The sequence below is a fragment of the Nuphar pumila genome, chromosome 2 (assembly GCF_984573655.1).
Source record: "Nuphar pumila chromosome 2, dmNupPumi1.hap1.1, whole genome shotgun sequence".
Taxonomy (NCBI): Eukaryota; Viridiplantae; Streptophyta; class Magnoliopsida; order Nymphaeales; family Nymphaeaceae; genus Nuphar; species Nuphar pumila.
Genome location: NC_143250.1, coordinates 144,130,111 through 144,148,783, shown reverse-complemented (window position 1 = coordinate 144,148,783; position 18,673 = coordinate 144,130,111). Strand labels below are relative to the sequence as shown.

Below are 18,673 nucleotides of genomic sequence, written 5' to 3'. Positions count from 1 at the left end.
CAGAATTTAGTTATTATTTCATGAGTGTATTTTCGTTAACAAATCCAAAATAAAATTTTGATATCTTTAGTTGCATGTCTTTTTTTTACTTCCAAAAACTTTAATCTATTTGAGTTTTGGAATCCTTCTAAACAAATCAAATTTCAAAATCGGGTTTTCTGTCTCCTGGAAAATCCAAATTTAATTTAGCAGACAAGAGCCTCCAAAATCACCCTTGTGGGAGATCTGGATTTTCCTCTAAAAATCACAGTAGATTCATGATTGAATCTAATAATGATCTAGAAATTTTTAGGATTTTCCTAGCAGTTTTAATCTCTGTCAAAAATCAAATTTCCCAGACCCCTGGGAAAATCTTGATTTTCTTTCGTCAGGGTATAGACAGACCCTAATGCATCAAGTCCGCCCAATCCGTAGCCCGTCTGCAAAAACTTTCAACATGAAAGTTGTTCCTAATATACGTTCCTGTCATTTCCCAAAATTTGGGAATTTTTGGATATGTTGCATTATTTTCACTGGATTTTCCCTTTCTGTCTAACAGATTCCAATGTCCAGAAATCTCAGAGATTTAGGTCTCTGATAACAGCATGCCCTTTTCCAAACCGTAACCCGAATCCCAATTCTGTAAAAATAGGAAATCTTACTCTGTTTGTCAGGGAAATTTTCCCACAATTTCAGCCTTTTTCCCATCTGTCTACCATGTTTCCTATGTTTTCTACCAAAACCTGTCTGTTTCCCCTAAATCCTAGAGTCGCCGGATTCAGATCCGACTTCCGGAGTGGTACAGCTCCGACCGTAGGTCAACACCAGAAAGTGTTAAAGGCAAAAATCCTTGACTTACTGTTCTCTGTCACCCCATGAAATTTGGGAAATTTTTATGGAAATTTGATATCCTAAATCTCCTTTAGAATCAACATTTTAGGCAAAAATCACAAAATTTAGGGTTTTTATTTGAATTTCCATATTTAGAAATACAAAAAATTAGATTTTCGAGCTCCATTATGTTTCTAGGGTTATTTTAGTTGTCCATGCCAAATTTGGTTTAATTGCAAGTTCATTTGCTCCATGTGTTAGTTTATCTTTAAATTCAGAAGCGAAAATCAAGTTAAATTCGATATTTTATGATATTTTCGCCATGTTAAGGTTTTTATCATGTACATAAGCATGTAAAATCATATTAGGGTTAATTTTAATCTCATTTGCATTTCATATTTTTCAATTTTGCAAAATTTATTTCAGAAGACCCTGGTTTCAAGGCCATAGTCTTGTTATCAGGGGTATTTTGGTCATTTTGACCTAAATTTCGAAATTTCAATTTCTAATTCTCCAAAATTTCATGCATATCATCATATTTTATTATGTTATGTTTGATTTATTTCATTTGATTTTCAAAATTCCAAAATTTACAAAAATTCTTTCATAAAACCCTGATTTCAAGGTCATCAGGGGTATTTTGGTCATTTTGACCCCAATTTCGAATTTTCAAGTTTATTTTCAAAATTTATTCATTATTTCTCATGTTTATATCAAAGGGGGTATGAATTTGGGTTTATATCTGAATAATATCCGATAATTTCCCATATTTTCGGATAAATTCAGAAAAACCTACATTTTTATGCTAACCTTGTTTTCTAGTTTTGCAGGAACATTCAAGAAGAAGACTTAGCTTTTATTTTTTTTATTTCAATTCAATGTAACCTCAAATGTAATAATTTGGAATAAGAGTTACTTTTCTGCTTAGAATAGGGTTGCATTGCATATAGTTTAATTTATGCAAATTTCAATATGTGATGTATGATTCATGCACATTATTTCAAATTCACTATGGTTTACACGAATGGAATGTGCACAAGCTCTTATGGAGTTTATAAACTCGGTGGGATTTGTATTTATGGCCATAGTCAGAATACGAAGAAAACCAAGATTTATGATCTTCATATTAGCCACATTCAGCCTACACACTTAGTCTAACTTAAAAAATGCACTGCATTTCTCAAAGTTTCAAAAGAATTTCTCAATTCCTCAATAAAATTCCCTTTTCAAATTCATATTCATTCATTCATATTATTCAAATTGCATTGTTTTCAAATTCATTTTCCAATTTCAATTTAAAAAAAAAATCAGTTTTCTCAAGAATTTCCAAGTCTTTCTCAGGATCTGATTTTCTCAAAATCCTAAGTTTTCAAATGACATTTCAAAGCATTTCCCAAGTTCAAATCAAGATTTTCCTATGTTTTCAAATTCTCAAATTTCAAAATCCCAAGTTTTCAAAAATCGATTTTCTTATATTTTCCAGTTTTCTTGAGAATTCATTTTCCATTTCAAAAGTCATTTTCCAATGAATTTCTTAGATTTTCTCAGAATTCTCAAATCCATTTTCTCAGAAAAGCAATTCCAAATTTCAAAATTGATTTTCTAAAGTTCAAATTTTCCTGAGAAATCACTTTTTAATGCAAATTTCTGATTTCCAATAAAATTAAATGATTTTCCCAGGAATTCCATTTTCAAGCATTTTCCAGTCCTTGTCTAAATGCATTTCAATTTTCCAAAGCAAACATCATATTTTCTCAAACTTGCATTATTTTCAAAATTTCTTAGCACAAGCCTGATTCTTTGTGCATTCTAGGAAAAATAGAGCATAATTTAGATATTTGAGTCAAGTTAAAGCACGTAATTGATCCTTGGTTCAATTACCCCTGGTAAAGGCGCCAGGAACGGTTGAACCTCGTACCGACAGGCGGATCCCATTCCATGGAATTTTCCCGGAAATTTTCAAAACGAAGGCGAGTAAATTTTCAAAACAATTTTCAAAACTTTGGTCGAGTTTGACTCGCGAAATTCGTTTCTCTCTCGCAAGGGAGGGGAAAATTTTTGTGATGATAACACTACCATAAGAACTAGAAGACACCTTTTTAGAAAGCCATCGATGCATAACGAAAGGATAATAACATATACTTAAATCGATCTTTCCTATCAGTCTTAATGAACCCTAGCGTTCATGTGTTTGCCTTCATCAAATAATCTAAATATGTATGAAGATTCTTGAAGGAGTCTTCATATGAACCATATAATTCTTCTTTTATATGTTCACCTCTATGTCATGTTTGTTTGTAGTTAATCTCTACACCTTCCTCGTGGTTGATGTTATTGATGATTTCTCTTGGAGTGATCTTTAGGTTAACATGCAAGCATTTGTGGATAACACCTATAATCCATGTGACATGTACTTTTTTCACTCAAAGGTTACCCAACGATCCACCACATATTTGCTCTCTTTCATACTTCTTCACCTCTCTATGCACCTTTGTGCAATAAAAGTTTTAAGGACAATCACCCATAATCTGCAAGTTTTTTCTCGTACATATGACAATCACTCTATTATTGTCGCTCATCCTGAATTTTATTTTATAATTATTTTTTATCACATGATCTTTCAAAAACTCATGATAGTGCTTTAGATCATTAAACCATTGATCGACAACAATGTCTCCATCATTTGAGCTTGTTGTTAGCCACTAAAAAGATTATCGATCATTAAGTTTTTCATTATATAACACATTAAGCAATTGAGATACATCTGTTTCAATACTTTCAATTGTTCTTTATTGTATGAGAATCCATTAAACAGAAATCTATTCAACCATGTCTCATTAGTATAAAACATAAAACAATTATACTGCTCAATAAATGTTCATATAACTTGTACAATATATCAAGGGTTCAACTTTTCAATTGCCAGTTATGCATAATTTGCATATGCCATTAATTGCCCCATATCATCAGTGTCTTAGTCCTCTCCTATCATTTTTTATTTATCTTTATCTGAAATGGTATAGTCATCATCATCATACGATTCTCCACTATCAACGTGATCGCTGATATAACTAATTGATTGCTTGGATGCACAAAATAAATAAAAAGTCATTATATTTCTCACTCTATTTGCTTCAATCTATGCAACATTCTTGCATTTTTAAATTTCATGATTAACAATAAAATTAACACATTCATTATCACACATATGTTTTAAGCATAAATTACAAAGTCCAACAACTTGTACTTAATTATGTTAACTGCCTTAAAAGGCTAGATGTTATTCAAATTACTGCGATGAATATCAATAGCACTAGTTTGCTAATGTAATTTCATATTCTTTGACCATATACAATAATAACTATTTGTGAAAATTCTTCATTGTCTGCACGTCGAGCATACATATCCCTAATTGATTCAGGCAACTGCATGCCCTTAGTGTGCATAGTAAGAACATCGATATCGTCTGTTGTTTGGGATAGTTGGATGTTCGCTAAAGGATTGAACTCAATAGTTGGTATCTGAGATCATTCTCAACAAGATTCTCATAGTTTCAATTATCAATTGTTTCTTGTATATCACTTTCAACTATTTCTTGTTTAACTTCTCCTTATTTAACATTGTAAACATGCATGTAAATATCACCACTAAATAACATCAATTCTACATTATCATCTCTAAAACATCTATCCATATTTATTGGCTATCTACATTTAGAGAATAACAATATTGGAGGCTCAATAACTCCTCTGTATATCCTGTTTTACATTACATCAAACTCATAAATTCCTTAAAGCTATTATTTTTGGAGACCACTATAGATCTCCAATTAGTATGATTAGTGCTATGATAGTATACTTTAGACCTTTTTAGAGGTTATCATTAACTGCCTACATCAACTACACAAGATATCATTCATCTAATGAAAATAACATGTGGAAAAAGGTCATTCATATATCTTTCATATATTCAATTAACAAAACTACCAACAACTACTCTGAAAACTAACTGCCTATAAAAACCTCAACCCCTATTGAATGCTTATGCATAGTTAACCCCAAACCCATCACACTAATTGAATGCATATGCACAGTCAATCCTAACACCATTATTCTAAGATAAAATCACAAAATTTTAAAAAGTTAGACAAGAAAACAAACACAAATCATCTACAATACCGACAAATATATATAGTCATAAAAAACCCTAGAAACAATAAGCCCTAAACAAAAAATTTAGTGCAAAATATTAAATAAAATACAAACATACATACATAAATCTTTTATAACAATAACTAAATATAAATATTATTAAATATAGATATGTACAAAAAAAACTTAAGAATGCAATAAAACAATATATATATATAACTCACTTTAAAAATCTAATTGGAAGATGGAAAAATTAATCAAAAGGATGCCACAACCATGTCAGAATGTTGCAAGATAATTTTACAGGAATCATTGCAAAGAAAAGATGGAGATATGAAAATGGGTTAAGGTTCTAACAAGACATAAACAAAAAAATGAAAAAAAGAATAAAATGATTTTATATATGAATCAACAAACATGCGAAGGTATGAACATTCGCAACCGGTATTTACGAGTGTCAACATACATTTGCAAACCTCGTCAAGCAGTATTTAGTTAAAAGAGGTTTGCATGTTTTCTTTGCAAAGGTCGTACTATATTTGCAAAGGTCGAATGAGAGTGTGAAAGTTAGAGACATTCACAATAGGTATTTGCGAATGTGATACACATCTGCGAGACTCCTTGAACAATATTTACTTAAGTGACAGTCACAGGTTATATTCGCAAAGGTTGTACTGTATTTTATGAATGTCGTGTTGTATTTGTAGATGTTCTCATAATCTCCTTTTTATTGAAATATTGCAAACTTTCTACAATGTAGCTATACATCGCACAAACCTCAGCAGGTTCGCATATGCAAATGACAAAAATATCCTTAAAAAGTTGAGAATCAATGATTTTTGGATATGCAGGAGATTTTGTCAAATTAGTAGGTAATTCGAACATTTTGCAAGGACAATACGATCATTCTGTTATCTTTATCTTGTAAGATGAAAAAATGGTAGATTTGATCTAGATCTGACTGGATCAGAGTCATATATCCTAACCCAAATACAAGGTTGGCTGGACGTGGTAGCACCTGACAAGTTCCTGAATAGGAAAAGAGACCCTGTTTTGGTTTACCCACAACAATATGAGCCCGAACGTGTTTGGACCTGCAACCCACTTTCACCCTAGTTTGAAGTGCAGCATTGTGTATTAAACTTAGTAAACCAACCAACCTGTCCCCTAATACGGGTTATATCTCTGCCCTTTATACAAATGTGTTTTCATGGCATTCTGCAACTATGATGCACAATTAAAGCAAAGTATGTCATATTCTAAAAACCCCACATGGAGAAGCAAAAGAAAAGGAATCAATCACCATGTTGTAATTTTGTTGATGCCAAAAGTGTAAGATTTTGTGACATATGGTACACTTGTAGCCCACTTAGTTCAGTGGCACATATGATTACGCTAAAAATGTGTGTAATCTACTCATCATCCACTATGTGGTAGTCATGCTACTTTAAGCATCTTATGGTAAATGATTTCTTGACCTAGCAATGTGTTTAGGAAATCAGTCCTGCAATTTGTTTGTTGCCTCCTGTAAGATGTTTGGTGCACTATCTCTTACATAGGTAAGTGGTGAGCTATGTCATAGGAACATATCATTTTGGTTGTGTGTCCCTGGCGACACGAGCCGACACACTGACATGTACGGTTTTATTTTAATATTTTAAATAATAATTTATTATATTTTAATTTTATTATAATAAAAAACTATTTTATCATTTTAATGTAAAAATATTCAAAAAATATTTGTTATTGATTAGAGAAAAATCAATGTTCTCATGTCTCCTTTAAAAAAAAAACTTTTGACCTTTTGAGTTGAATTTGAATCCTGCAAGTCCACAAATCATTGTGACATAGGTGGTGAGGTATCAATATATTTTTATCCCTAATAACTGTCCCTAAAACTTAGGAATGAAAGTGAATAGAATGCCTGACCTGGATCTAGCATGTACCTTTTGAATCCATAGTCACAAATATTGGCAATATTTTTACATTTCTCACAACATTATTATAAGAAATTGGAAATCTCGCTTATTTATGCTATTGTAGATTTATAGTGAAATTCCAATAAAATTTTATTTTTTTAATGTTTTATGTTTTGTACTTAGTTTGTAAACTTGCAGAGATTTTCTTGATCTTTTGTTGAAAAATATTTTTTTTAAGATATTTCCTTGGCGAGGAAGTCCCAAGAATGAGAATTGTAACTATGCTCAAAGGGCTATTTGTATATTCCCATGGGGCTTTGAAACTCTCTTGTTAGATCCAATCGGCTCTAGAGTCGAGACCCAAGCATGGGTCAATATGTCCTGAGTTGAAAATGGATCGGATTTGGATCAGATCCATATCAAATTTCTTGCATATATATATATATAGGTGAAATAATGAAACCTCTAAGTGTAACACCTCAAAATTTTAATCCAAAAATTGTGAGATTTTTTTTAAATAATTTAAAAATCACAACAAAAATTATTTTCGAACAAAATCAGATAAGGGTAGGTTACAGATCTATCAAACCATTTACCGTATTAAATTGAATTTAACAATCATATAATTAATTTAATTCAGTCTCACAGTTTGCAAATAACATCAAAGTTTTGAATATTTGAATAATAATAAATGTCTAAATCCAAAAATCTGCAGGAAAGGGAAGACTTGGTTCTAGTCCCACTGCAACGTCTCACCATCACAAAGTTTTTCTACTCAGTACATGTATGATATATTGGTGGCAGACTCACCGAGTTTCCAGTAGAAGATACTTTTCAACACTGCTAAATCAAAACCAGTATACATGAAATATTTCGATAAATTCACACAATTATTCAAAAAATTATTCATTTCAAGTATGCATAATATCACAGTGCATAATAATAATATCATTCACAAACAATTATAATCTTATACAAGAGCAGATAAATAATGTATGTACTTACTGATGTGGAACATATTGCCTTTTCATGCATGAGTGACTTGTAATTATTTTTATTTACTTTTCGTTTTACGTGATGCAAGCCATGCTTAAATAAATACACAAACAATTATGGTTTTTCACTTTTTAGCCTTATGGATACTACATAGGTTTAACCTGGATCAAGACCACGACTCAAGAGAGTAATTATAAATAATTTGTGGCTTAACCCTAATCGAGCACCTTTCACTAGTATCGGGTGAGAGACGACCTAATCAAGAAAGAGCTCTCAACATCATCACCCTGATGCATCAGACTTCACTTATGAGTTTCTTAACCTGCCACCCCGTAATTAATGTTGAGGCTTTTCCTTATCTCCGTGGTTCGGGAAAAACAACCTTTTGTACTAAAAAACTTGTTACACGAAACCTGAAGTACTTCTTACCCTTTCATTATAAGCTTTAATAGAGTTAATATTCACATGATTACTCTTTTAATACATTGGTTCTATGCTAGCACCTTGTTGGTCACCTGGGTTAGCCAACAGACTCAGGTTAGGCTGACCCCAGTCTGCTGTACCTTAGCGGGCGTAGTTGTGTCTACTCTCTAACCAACATAGTGACTCAGTTTGTTGTGTTGATTAGGACCGGTGTGGTCCACAATGAATATATAGAGCAGCCAGCTGGGCATTGGAAAAACTTTAATCGGTTTGCTCTAGGTATATTATATATATAAATATATTCAGATATATATTCTACACACACACACATATATATATATATAAAGCATGAAAAAAGACAAAACAAAAGAACCAATAATGCATAGAAATTAATGTCATGGATGATCCACGAGTGGATCAGTCTTATTTGTAAGGTTGAATCCACTTTTAGAAATCTCATACCGAATTGAATCTCACCACTACCATTCTTGTATTTATTTATGTACTTGTTTTTCTTTTCATTTAACAATTCAACCCATTACGTGCAAGGTAGAAAATGTATAAAGCTTCTAATTCAAGAACGTCAAACAGGTTCCATGACCATGCCGGACCCTTGGTTTGATGAATCAAAATGACAGCCACTATATACTTCCAGCATAACCAAAATGACTATTTTTTTTTCTCAACCATATCAGGTCCAGCCCATATCAAGGCAGGTATCACTCATTCTCGAGAGGATTACAGAACTGACCTATATATGAATGGTCAGATCCGTGACCCACTTAGCTCGTATATATTAAAAAAAAATGGAACCAACGTATATATTTTCTGCCTATCATCCAAGGATATGTTTATTGAAACCGATCAGACCTAGTTCCAATGGAGACTGGTCTAATATATTTCAATCTCTCAATGCAGTGGTGCAACCGCACTTGACACATACACAACATTTAACGCTTAAGTCAAAGTTATCTCTTATATATATATATATATATATATATATATATATATATATATATATATATATATATATATATATATATATATATATATATATATATATATAAACTCATTGATCAATCTTGGCGCAGCCAGGGGCTGATCCCAATTTGATTGTTTGCTCATGTGCATGACTGATCTAAGTATGGATTAGTTCATGCATACAATCAACAGTTTTGGAACCGATTTGATGCTCAATAGGTCTGAACCGACATCGACATTTACATTTAATATTAAACCATATATGGGTTCAAACCTATTCGCCCTTGAAGTATGCTCATGCATGAGTCCTAATTTACGAGTGTCGGATATAACCCGCTACTTCAAAAAATTGCAAAAAAATAAAAAAAAATGTCAAGCTTCGGGTTGTTTCTCCTCCACCTTCATGTTGCGGCTACAATGGCTACTACACTACCGAATCTAATCCTCTCCTAAGAAACGCAAGTGAGGGGGAAGGAAGAAAGAAGGCACTTAAACAAAACCTAAAAAACGTAAAGAAGAGAGAGAGAGAGGGGGGGGGAGGTCGTGTGAGGGGGTCTTTTTATAGACCCTCTCTTCTAAATTAGATAGGAGATCACTTTCTTATCTAGAATCCTTTCTAAAAAAATGTTGGGAGTGGGGTGTAAGTCCTTGTTTTGGTATTACTTTTATTCTCTTTTTATGGACTCCTAATTATTTATCTTATTAAACTCTCTCTCTCTCTCTCTCTCTCTCTCTCTCTCTCTCTCTCTATATATATATATATATATATATATATATATATATATATATATATATATATATATATATATATATATATATATATATAAGTTGGTTTATCTTAAAGAGATTCCAACTAAGCCCAAAGGGGGTGGAGGGCACAAGGGCCGGGCATCCCTTCTTGTTCACACTTCTAAAAACATTTTTGCCAATGTATTTCAACACTTCTTTTCTTTTAACTTGTTTAGAAATTTTTTTAACTCTTATCTCTTTGCTTGTGTTTCTCTCTCTTCTTTTTGAGTTAGAACTCCAACCCATATGGGAGGGGAGGGCCCACTAGGGTGGGGAGTTCAGTCCATTGAACTTTTACATCTAAAATTAACATTCAATTTCTTTTAAATTTTAATTATAGAAATTTGCCCATTTGGATTTCCCATGAATTACTATCTTGGATTTCAAATATAATTGAGAATCCAATCCACATTAAGAAAACCCACATCACATCCTTATCCATGCTAAATTACCACAATCCCCATTCAAATGAAAATCCAAATTCATACTAAATTTTATTTGAATTAACTTAAATCCTACATCCACATCAACTCTAATTAAGCTTTAAAGATTTAGACTCTAATTAAGCTTTAAAGTTTTAGATTCACTTTCAAATTAAACCCACTTAATTTTCTAATAATTATGCAGCTTAAAGTTCAATTTATCGTAAATCAAATATTTAACTTTTTACCTAGTTTTAAATATAAAATTATATTTTTAATACTTAAAAATATATGAAAAATAGCAGGTATTACACTAGGACCATAAACTTAGTTAAGGGTCCATTTTGCTTATTCGAGTCGGACTTGAATATCCCCAGCCAGATTCTGTTGGATAAGTTCAAGATCTTCGTCCGTGTATCTTAGTCTGGCTCAGCGCAAATTCACAAAAGATCCAATTCACTATTATGTTCCCCATGGAAAAGCTTTGGTCCCAACCTGAATTTCACCCATGTGAAATTATTACCCCTGCCAATATTGGACCCGGACCTTACACTTCACTGTGAAAGTAATGTTCTCAAGTGTTACATCCAGCTCTGGATCATCTAAAACCATGTGCAAATCCAATTCAATCTTCCAAACCCGAATGTGGATCAGGCCCAGGTTGAGATGTCGAGTGAGTGGGTTTGGAAATCAATAACTTATATTGGTTCTGTGTTTGGATTCGGATCATGTGTGAATCGTTTGCAATTTTTACATGTAAAATCATTGCTTTCGAACACTTTCTACTGGATCCGATATTACCATGTAAAACTCAGATTCAGGCGTATTGCATTTTACTTGGATTTGGATTTAAATAAACCATGATCGTCTGGCCCATATCCAACCAAACTAAGGGAGGATGTCAATGGGTCAGGTTCAGATTCAGGTCTAATGGGATCTACTATAAAATAAACCATACCTGGATCCTATAAAGATTACATGAACCAGACCTGGACTATACCCAGTAAAATAAATTTTTTATCATTTTTACATTGCAAATTGTGGATCTTATTCGGAACTTGGTTCAGGCCTGGGTCTGGAATGAAATTTCACAAACCATACCCAGATCCATATATTAATCGGACCCTTCAAGTCTGACCCAGATTCTAATGGGGCCTTCCTATGTATTACCAAACCCTGACCCCGTAAGGCTTGGTACGGGTTGGGTCCAGGTCAAACCTGACCCATTGACACCCTCCCAGCCTCCCTTAGGTGCAAAATGAGTCCGAATTTGGTCGGACTCCGATCCAAATCTTAACACTAATCATAGATATGGATCTTAGAATAAGAACCAAGATCCAACTGTATATTGTAAAATCCCTGCTTTCAATTCTTTTTAAATGGAGCCAGACAATCTTATCATTTAAAATTTGGTTCGGGAATCAACTCAACAGAGACGGATCAAGTTCGTGTCCAGATTCTATTTCTGGCTTGCTGCCCAGTTTTCGGATTTAGAACCGACCTGTTCGGCTGAAGCCCATGTATCCATGGACAGTTCCGTTTTCGTAGTTTCGTATCCCAGGATGATGGAGATGGGGATGTAGGTGATTGCTTATATCCGAAAAATCGGGATCGTCCATGAAAAAAAAAGAGCCAGCGAATGAGCCAAAGAATGGTCTCACTACTACTGCTTGCAACTTAAAGTAGGACATCTGTTCATAACTTCCAATCACAGTCCAACTACTCTCTCTGTTGTGAGAAAGTGTCAATCCTACTCATTAGCAGACCCATCAAGCTGCTTTGCAGAGACACTTTGCTTCTGGTGGTGGTGTCCATGGGAAGGCATTACTCTAGCTTTTTCATGTAGGGATGGTACCCTACAGAGTCATTGAAACATGGGTCTGGTGTCTTGTAGATATAACCTAAAGAAACTAAAATATGGATGATGGATCTATCTTAGGGTACAAAATGATGCATTTTTACCATAATAAAAGGCTATTAGCTTGGGTAGATTGAATGCCTTTGTTTTTTTTGAAGAAGATATTATTTATAACATATAGTAGTAAAACCAGTACAGCATTACAGCGCCAAGTGATGAGATATCACCTACTAACGGTGAAAGACAGGTAGCACAAACAGAAACAAAAACATACAAATTCAGTGGGTCCAGTTGTTGTGGGGGTAAAGCATCAGCAGACAACAAGAGAGACAGACACAACTGTCATTTTATCTGCAACTTTTACGTCATGGGTTTTGAATATAAAATGGTTGTGGGATTTCAGTTGCTCTCCTCTGTCATGACTAAATTGCATTGGTTTATGTTGCAAGCTTGCTAATTCTGCAAATTCTAAGGTTAGAAGGGACTACCGTGGCTTCGTATTTGAGAGCGTGTCTATTGATTGAGTTAATAGGGGTTCATGTTAGTGATTTTCTTGAGGCATATATATATATATATATATATATATATATATATATATATATATATATATATATATATATATATATATATATATATATATATATTCCTGTTGAACTAGATTAGTGAAGATGTTAGATTCATAAAAGTTTAACTGTTTTGACATTACTTAGACCAACGGTAAGATACAACATTTCTCTTGGTCTTGGTTTTCTTTGGCTTGTTACAACATTATGTCGAGATAGCTAGATTTTTGTTTGATTACTTTTCTTGTAATGTTGGTTTATAAATTGGTAGATATGTAATATATCCCTTTTTTGCATGTTTATTATAATCCAGAATGACATAGGTAATGGATGAAATACAAGAAGTGCAACCAAGTCAGACTGAAAAAATGCAATAGATTACACCTCAGGTGGACTTCTTATTTGACTGCATTATAGAGCAGTCTAGAATACCTGCAATGAAATGCTATGGGGGCTTGAAAGAGAAGGCCAAGAGAGTGGCAGAAAGTCAGATGAAGGAAAAGTTTGGGGTCAAATATACCTTAGAAAAAATAAAGAACAAGTTGAAGCGTGCCAGACTCAAGTTGACAATAATGAACAAAATCTTAAACACATCGAGCTTTGGATTGGACGTTGAACTGAGGATGCCATTGGCAGATACAAAAATATGGATCGAGTGTGTTAGAAAAAACTCAACATGGAAGAATTATAACAAACCTGGAAAATGGCGATATTTTGAATAAGCAGTGAAAATTTATGGTGAATCAACTGCTATAGGCAGTTATAAGTCCATTCAATCAGAAGTACAACCACCAACACCATCTCCCATCGATCTAAAAGAATTGAACTCAACAACAAAAGTTCTAGGTGATGAGACATCCATGAATAACCAACATGGTAGCAATTTTCAACATGCCACAAACTGACATTCAACTAAAGGAAAGCGCAAAGTACGCAGTGATGATCAAATCATGAAAATTCTAGGCAGCATTTCTGAGTATGTGAAGACCATTAGTGATCAATCTATATGCACGATGATTAAATCGTGTAATGCTATATTGAAAGAAATGTTTAATAATGGTGAGATTATTGTGAAAACACGCGTGAGGGCATTGGACTTAATGATAGTCCCTGAAAATGCAGTTTTGTTTCAGAATATATATGTGTGTGTATGCATGTGTTTGTGTGTTTATGTATGTCTATTGACTTACCTTTATTTCTTACAATAGAATTGCTTAGGGGCTATAGATGAAACACATATTCCTATAAACATATCAAGGGGAGAACAAATGAAGTTTCGAAATAGAAAAGGGTGGTTGTCACAAAATGTCCTCACTATGGTGGGGTTTGATATGCGATTTCACTATGTGCTTGCTGGGCGGGAAGAAAGTGCAATGGATGCAAAAATATTGTATAGTGCACTTGACGATCCTAACCAACCTCTAGTAATACCCAGAGGTATAAAGCATAAATTACATTGATTATTTTACATAGACATATTTTTATTTACTTCATAAACCAAATGTGTGTTTGTAGGCAAATATTATCTTACAGACGGATACCCAAATATTGTTGGGTTTTTAACTCCACATAAAGGATATAGCTACCATCTATCAGAATTTAATGCACCTAATGCAAAACCAATTGAAAAAACAACAGAGTTATACAATCATAGACACTCCTCATTGCGAACAACAGTTGCACGTGTTTTTAGAAAATGTATTGTTTATCTCTAAAACAAAGGACCAACTTCACCTTTGTCCCAATGTACTCTCTAGCTAAGAAGCTCCAACCTTCAAGGGCACCTTTGACTTGATGCTATCCAATCTCTAGTTATGAAATGTGCTTCCCATGCAAACTTGTGTAATAAATCAAAATGTGCTCTCCATGCTTGGAAAGGGTATTCCCCAAGGTAAGAAGAGCATAATTCATAGCAATTCAGAAGCATCAGTATTTCACTCTTCTGAAGCATATTGTCTCAAAAGTATGCTTTCCTTGTTAGGGCGGTGCTTCCGCTGACCTAGTAAAGTAGAAACATCAAGTCTGATATTTTTGTTGTTTTATTAAATCTGTTTAGGTTATTAACCTCATATTTGCAGTCCACGTATATACAGTCAGAATACATTCAATAATAAACAAAATTTGTAGCCCTTAGATAAGGTTGGAGATTGCCTATAGAATTTCAAGGAGAGAACGTGATTCCCAGCTTGAATATGGTTATTGCAATTAACCTTTTGACAGTGAAGTAGTTAGATTACTGTAGATTCCGATACTCTCTCTGCTGTTAGCAGTTGCTACTAGACTTGTCCAACAGTCAAGTTACAGCCGTATGTTTTTCATTTCCACTAAATCTAACAGGAAAATAAAATTTCTTTTTGCTTTTTCCTTTAAAGCTGCTGCTTCCTAGAATTGTAAATTTTATTTACTTATCAAACCTTCAATCTTTTGGCCTAATAAAATTATTCCAAAGGGCAAGCATGTAATTCCAATTGGCTTGTGATGATTTAATGCAGGAGAAGGTTATGAATCCATAATTCCGGATGCACCTGGTGCAGAGTTGCACATTTTAACAAAAAAAAATTGGAGATACTGTTGGTGACTTAGTTGTGCAGTATCTGGAAGCTATGGAGAAGGTGATACCAGAATGCTATTTTCTTTTCTTCCCTTTTAGCTTGTGGGATATCATGGTTTCCTTATTATTTTCTGTGCTCTAATTTGTGTTTGGAATTGGTTTTGTTTATTTTTAATTGTTTCTCTGGCTAGGTTAAACTGAAACAAGGGTTGAAAACTGCAATGAACATTTCTGGTGAAGGGAATATCTATCTGCAAGTAAGAATTATATTTTCCCTTGGAATCATGTTCTCTGTTTTGATGATTATATTTTGAAGCTTCTACTTAATGCTGTTGAGGTTATTTTATACATGATATAGGAGAGTCAATTCTGGAAACTCTACAAGGAGGACAGAGCTTCCTGTTCCATTGTAATGAAGACATCAGTTGGACTAATTCATTTACTGGCATCTCTTTTAGAACCTTTCATGCCTTCTTTCTCCCTTAAGGTGGGGCTAATTTGAGATTTTGGAATGTTAAATTTCGTATCTGATATTATTGCCAATCGGACAATTTGATATTATACGGTTTCTTTTATCTGCAATGCTTCATTCCTTTTTTCTTTTCTTTTGTGATGACATGCCTAGGTACTTCAACAACTAAATTTACCTCGTGAGACACTGTCATTCTGTGATGAGAATGGAGACATAGGTAGGGCTAGGTGGCCTTGGGACATTGTACCTGCTGGCCACAAAATAGGGCAGCCAGAGCCATTATTTGTTGAACTGGTATATCTGTTCTTTTGAGTTTTGCAATTATTCTGCTCATTCCATGTAAAGGAAATGGTTGTGAATTTTCTTTATCTTGCTACTGATCAAGAAAACTTGCAGTTACTAACAAAGTGCATTTCCGTTCAGAATGATAAGTAGATAAATTCAGAGAGAAGTTCGCTGGAAGTCAGGCTGATAGGATCGTAAAAGCAGAAGCAGAAGCTGAAGCACAGAAAGCTGCTAAACAGCTGCAGGAAACAACTATTTTAGGTAATATTCTTTTGTGGATGTTTGTCACTGGTTCTTCTGATTTTCTTTGTTTTGGCTGTTAACCTGGCGGGTAGTTTAATATGCTACTATGCCATTTTTAATTTCCCAATGTTTTTTAGTTTCCTTTCAGCTTGCTGCATCATTTGTAAGGCAGTTGGTAACCCTGCAATACTGTAGTTTGGTTGGTATTCAGAGTATGATCCTTATTTTCCGCCCATGTTGTTGTTGTTGTTTTCATTGGAGCAGATGAATCATCTAAGAAAAAGAAACAAGCAAAGCCTTTATCAGCAGCAAAAGCTAAGGAAAAGGAACCTGAGGTTTCTATCTCGAGGCTCGATATCCGTGTTGGCATCATCAGTAAAGTTCAGAAGCATCCTGATGCTGATTCACTGTATGTTGAGGAGATAGATGTCGGTGAAGCATCTCCACATGCTGTTGTTAGCGGCCTTGTCAAGTATATCCCTCTCGAGCAAATGCAGGTGGTGTCTCTGCTCTTTTATGACCTTGTGTCAGAATGTTGTTTAAACCAAGTAGTGTGCAGGGCTGGCAAGTTTTTACAAAACCAAGCTCATGGCAAGTTTCCCAGGATCTGTTTTGAGTCAACTTCATGAGTCAGCTGGTGCAAGGCATGATCCACCAATTTGCTTGGCTCTAATTTTCTGGCATCATTTAACCAAGTTGCTGTCGAGTTCTGCAGCATTGTATATCATGTAGGTTGCAACTGAGAATGAATTAAAAAATAAAATAAAATTATGCCCGGGCAGTAATTTCAAGTCTGGGATGCAGTCAAGTCCCTGATGCCAGTTAGACCTGTTCTATACTTACTGTTTGCATGAGTCTTACGACTCTTACCTCAATGGTACTCTGTCCATTGGATTCAGTGTGTGTGGAAGTCCTGCTTGGAATTGAATCAATTTTTGTTGGATCTGTAGATTAAACTGTGATGTGATATTTTGGGGAACCTCAAGACTTTTTTATGTTAATCTGTAGAATCGAAAAGTTTGTGTGCTCTGCAATCTGAAGCCAGCAACAATGCGGGGTATCAAGTCGCAGGCCATGGTTCTTGCTGCCTCCAGTGATGACCACTCCATTGTAATGGTGAAAATTTTGATATATTTGGTTTTTAAATTTTTTTGTTCTCTTCTAGGGTGACATTTCTGGGGTTTGAAGGCGATCCAGATGATGTACTGAATCCAAAGAAAAAGGTTTGGGAAACAGTGCAGGTAGACCTAAAAACAAGAGAAGATCTTGTGGCTTGTTACAGAGATGTGCCGTTCACAACCTCAGGTGGTGTGTGCAAAGTTTCATCCATTCGTTGTGGCACAATTAGGTAGTTCATGGTTGATTACTCAGTTTCTCCTGCCCAAATTGGCAATAAGATTGCCTCTAACTGTATACATGATCTGACGCTTACATGAATTTGAGGGAGTCCTCGTCTAGGAATCAGGAGCTCCCAAATCGCTGATTTCATTAGTTTCAACTCCTTTATGAATGATGAGGTATTTTACAACTCCTTAAAAAAGGATTTCAGTGTGCAAGTGTCTTTATGAAAAAGGTGCCACGAGTCCACATGAACACAAAAAGCCCCCAACTCCTTCGACTTCCTAATGCTTCCAAACAAAAAACAAAATCCACATTTTCCTTCAAAACCAATTCCCTTTAATTCTTGTAATTTGATTTTCCTCAACTCCATTGATAACCCTCCAAATATCTCCTCCCAAACACATTGGTTTCACAACATTGGTTGCATCTCATCTGCACATTACCTCCCCTCCCATACACTGTTGATTTGCTCGCCATAACTGGGCAGCATTTTAGGTGTGAACAAGGCAAGGAATGCGTACCGGGTTTAAGGACGAGAAGAGTTAAGCATTATCCCCCTTGGAAACCAATTCAGTGGAAATGCTGGAATTCATGAACTTGATCATGTTTTCACATGTTACCCGAACGCCCATGTTCATGGTGTTCACCGCTAAACTACTTATGCCCATTATAAAGCAAATAACTGGTAGGGACAATGGAATTCATGAACTTGATCTACGTCACTATGGTGCTTGTTTGTTATGCACATTAAAAATCAACAAGCTGGTAGGAACATTGGAGTTCATGAACTTGATCATGTTTCAACATGATTTCCAAATGTACGTGACCATGATGTTTATGAATGCATGCTGCTTTATACCAAATCTTGC

The 18,673-nt window shown here is 34.4% G+C and overlaps 1 pseudogene; it reads left to right on the top strand.

Moving 5' to 3' along the window:
* The first annotated feature begins 14,228 nt into the window (after positions 1-14,228).
* Positions 14,229-17,815, top strand: LOC149847437 (putative methionine--tRNA ligase; annotated as a pseudogene).
* The last annotated feature ends 858 nt before the right edge of the window (positions 17,816-18,673 follow it).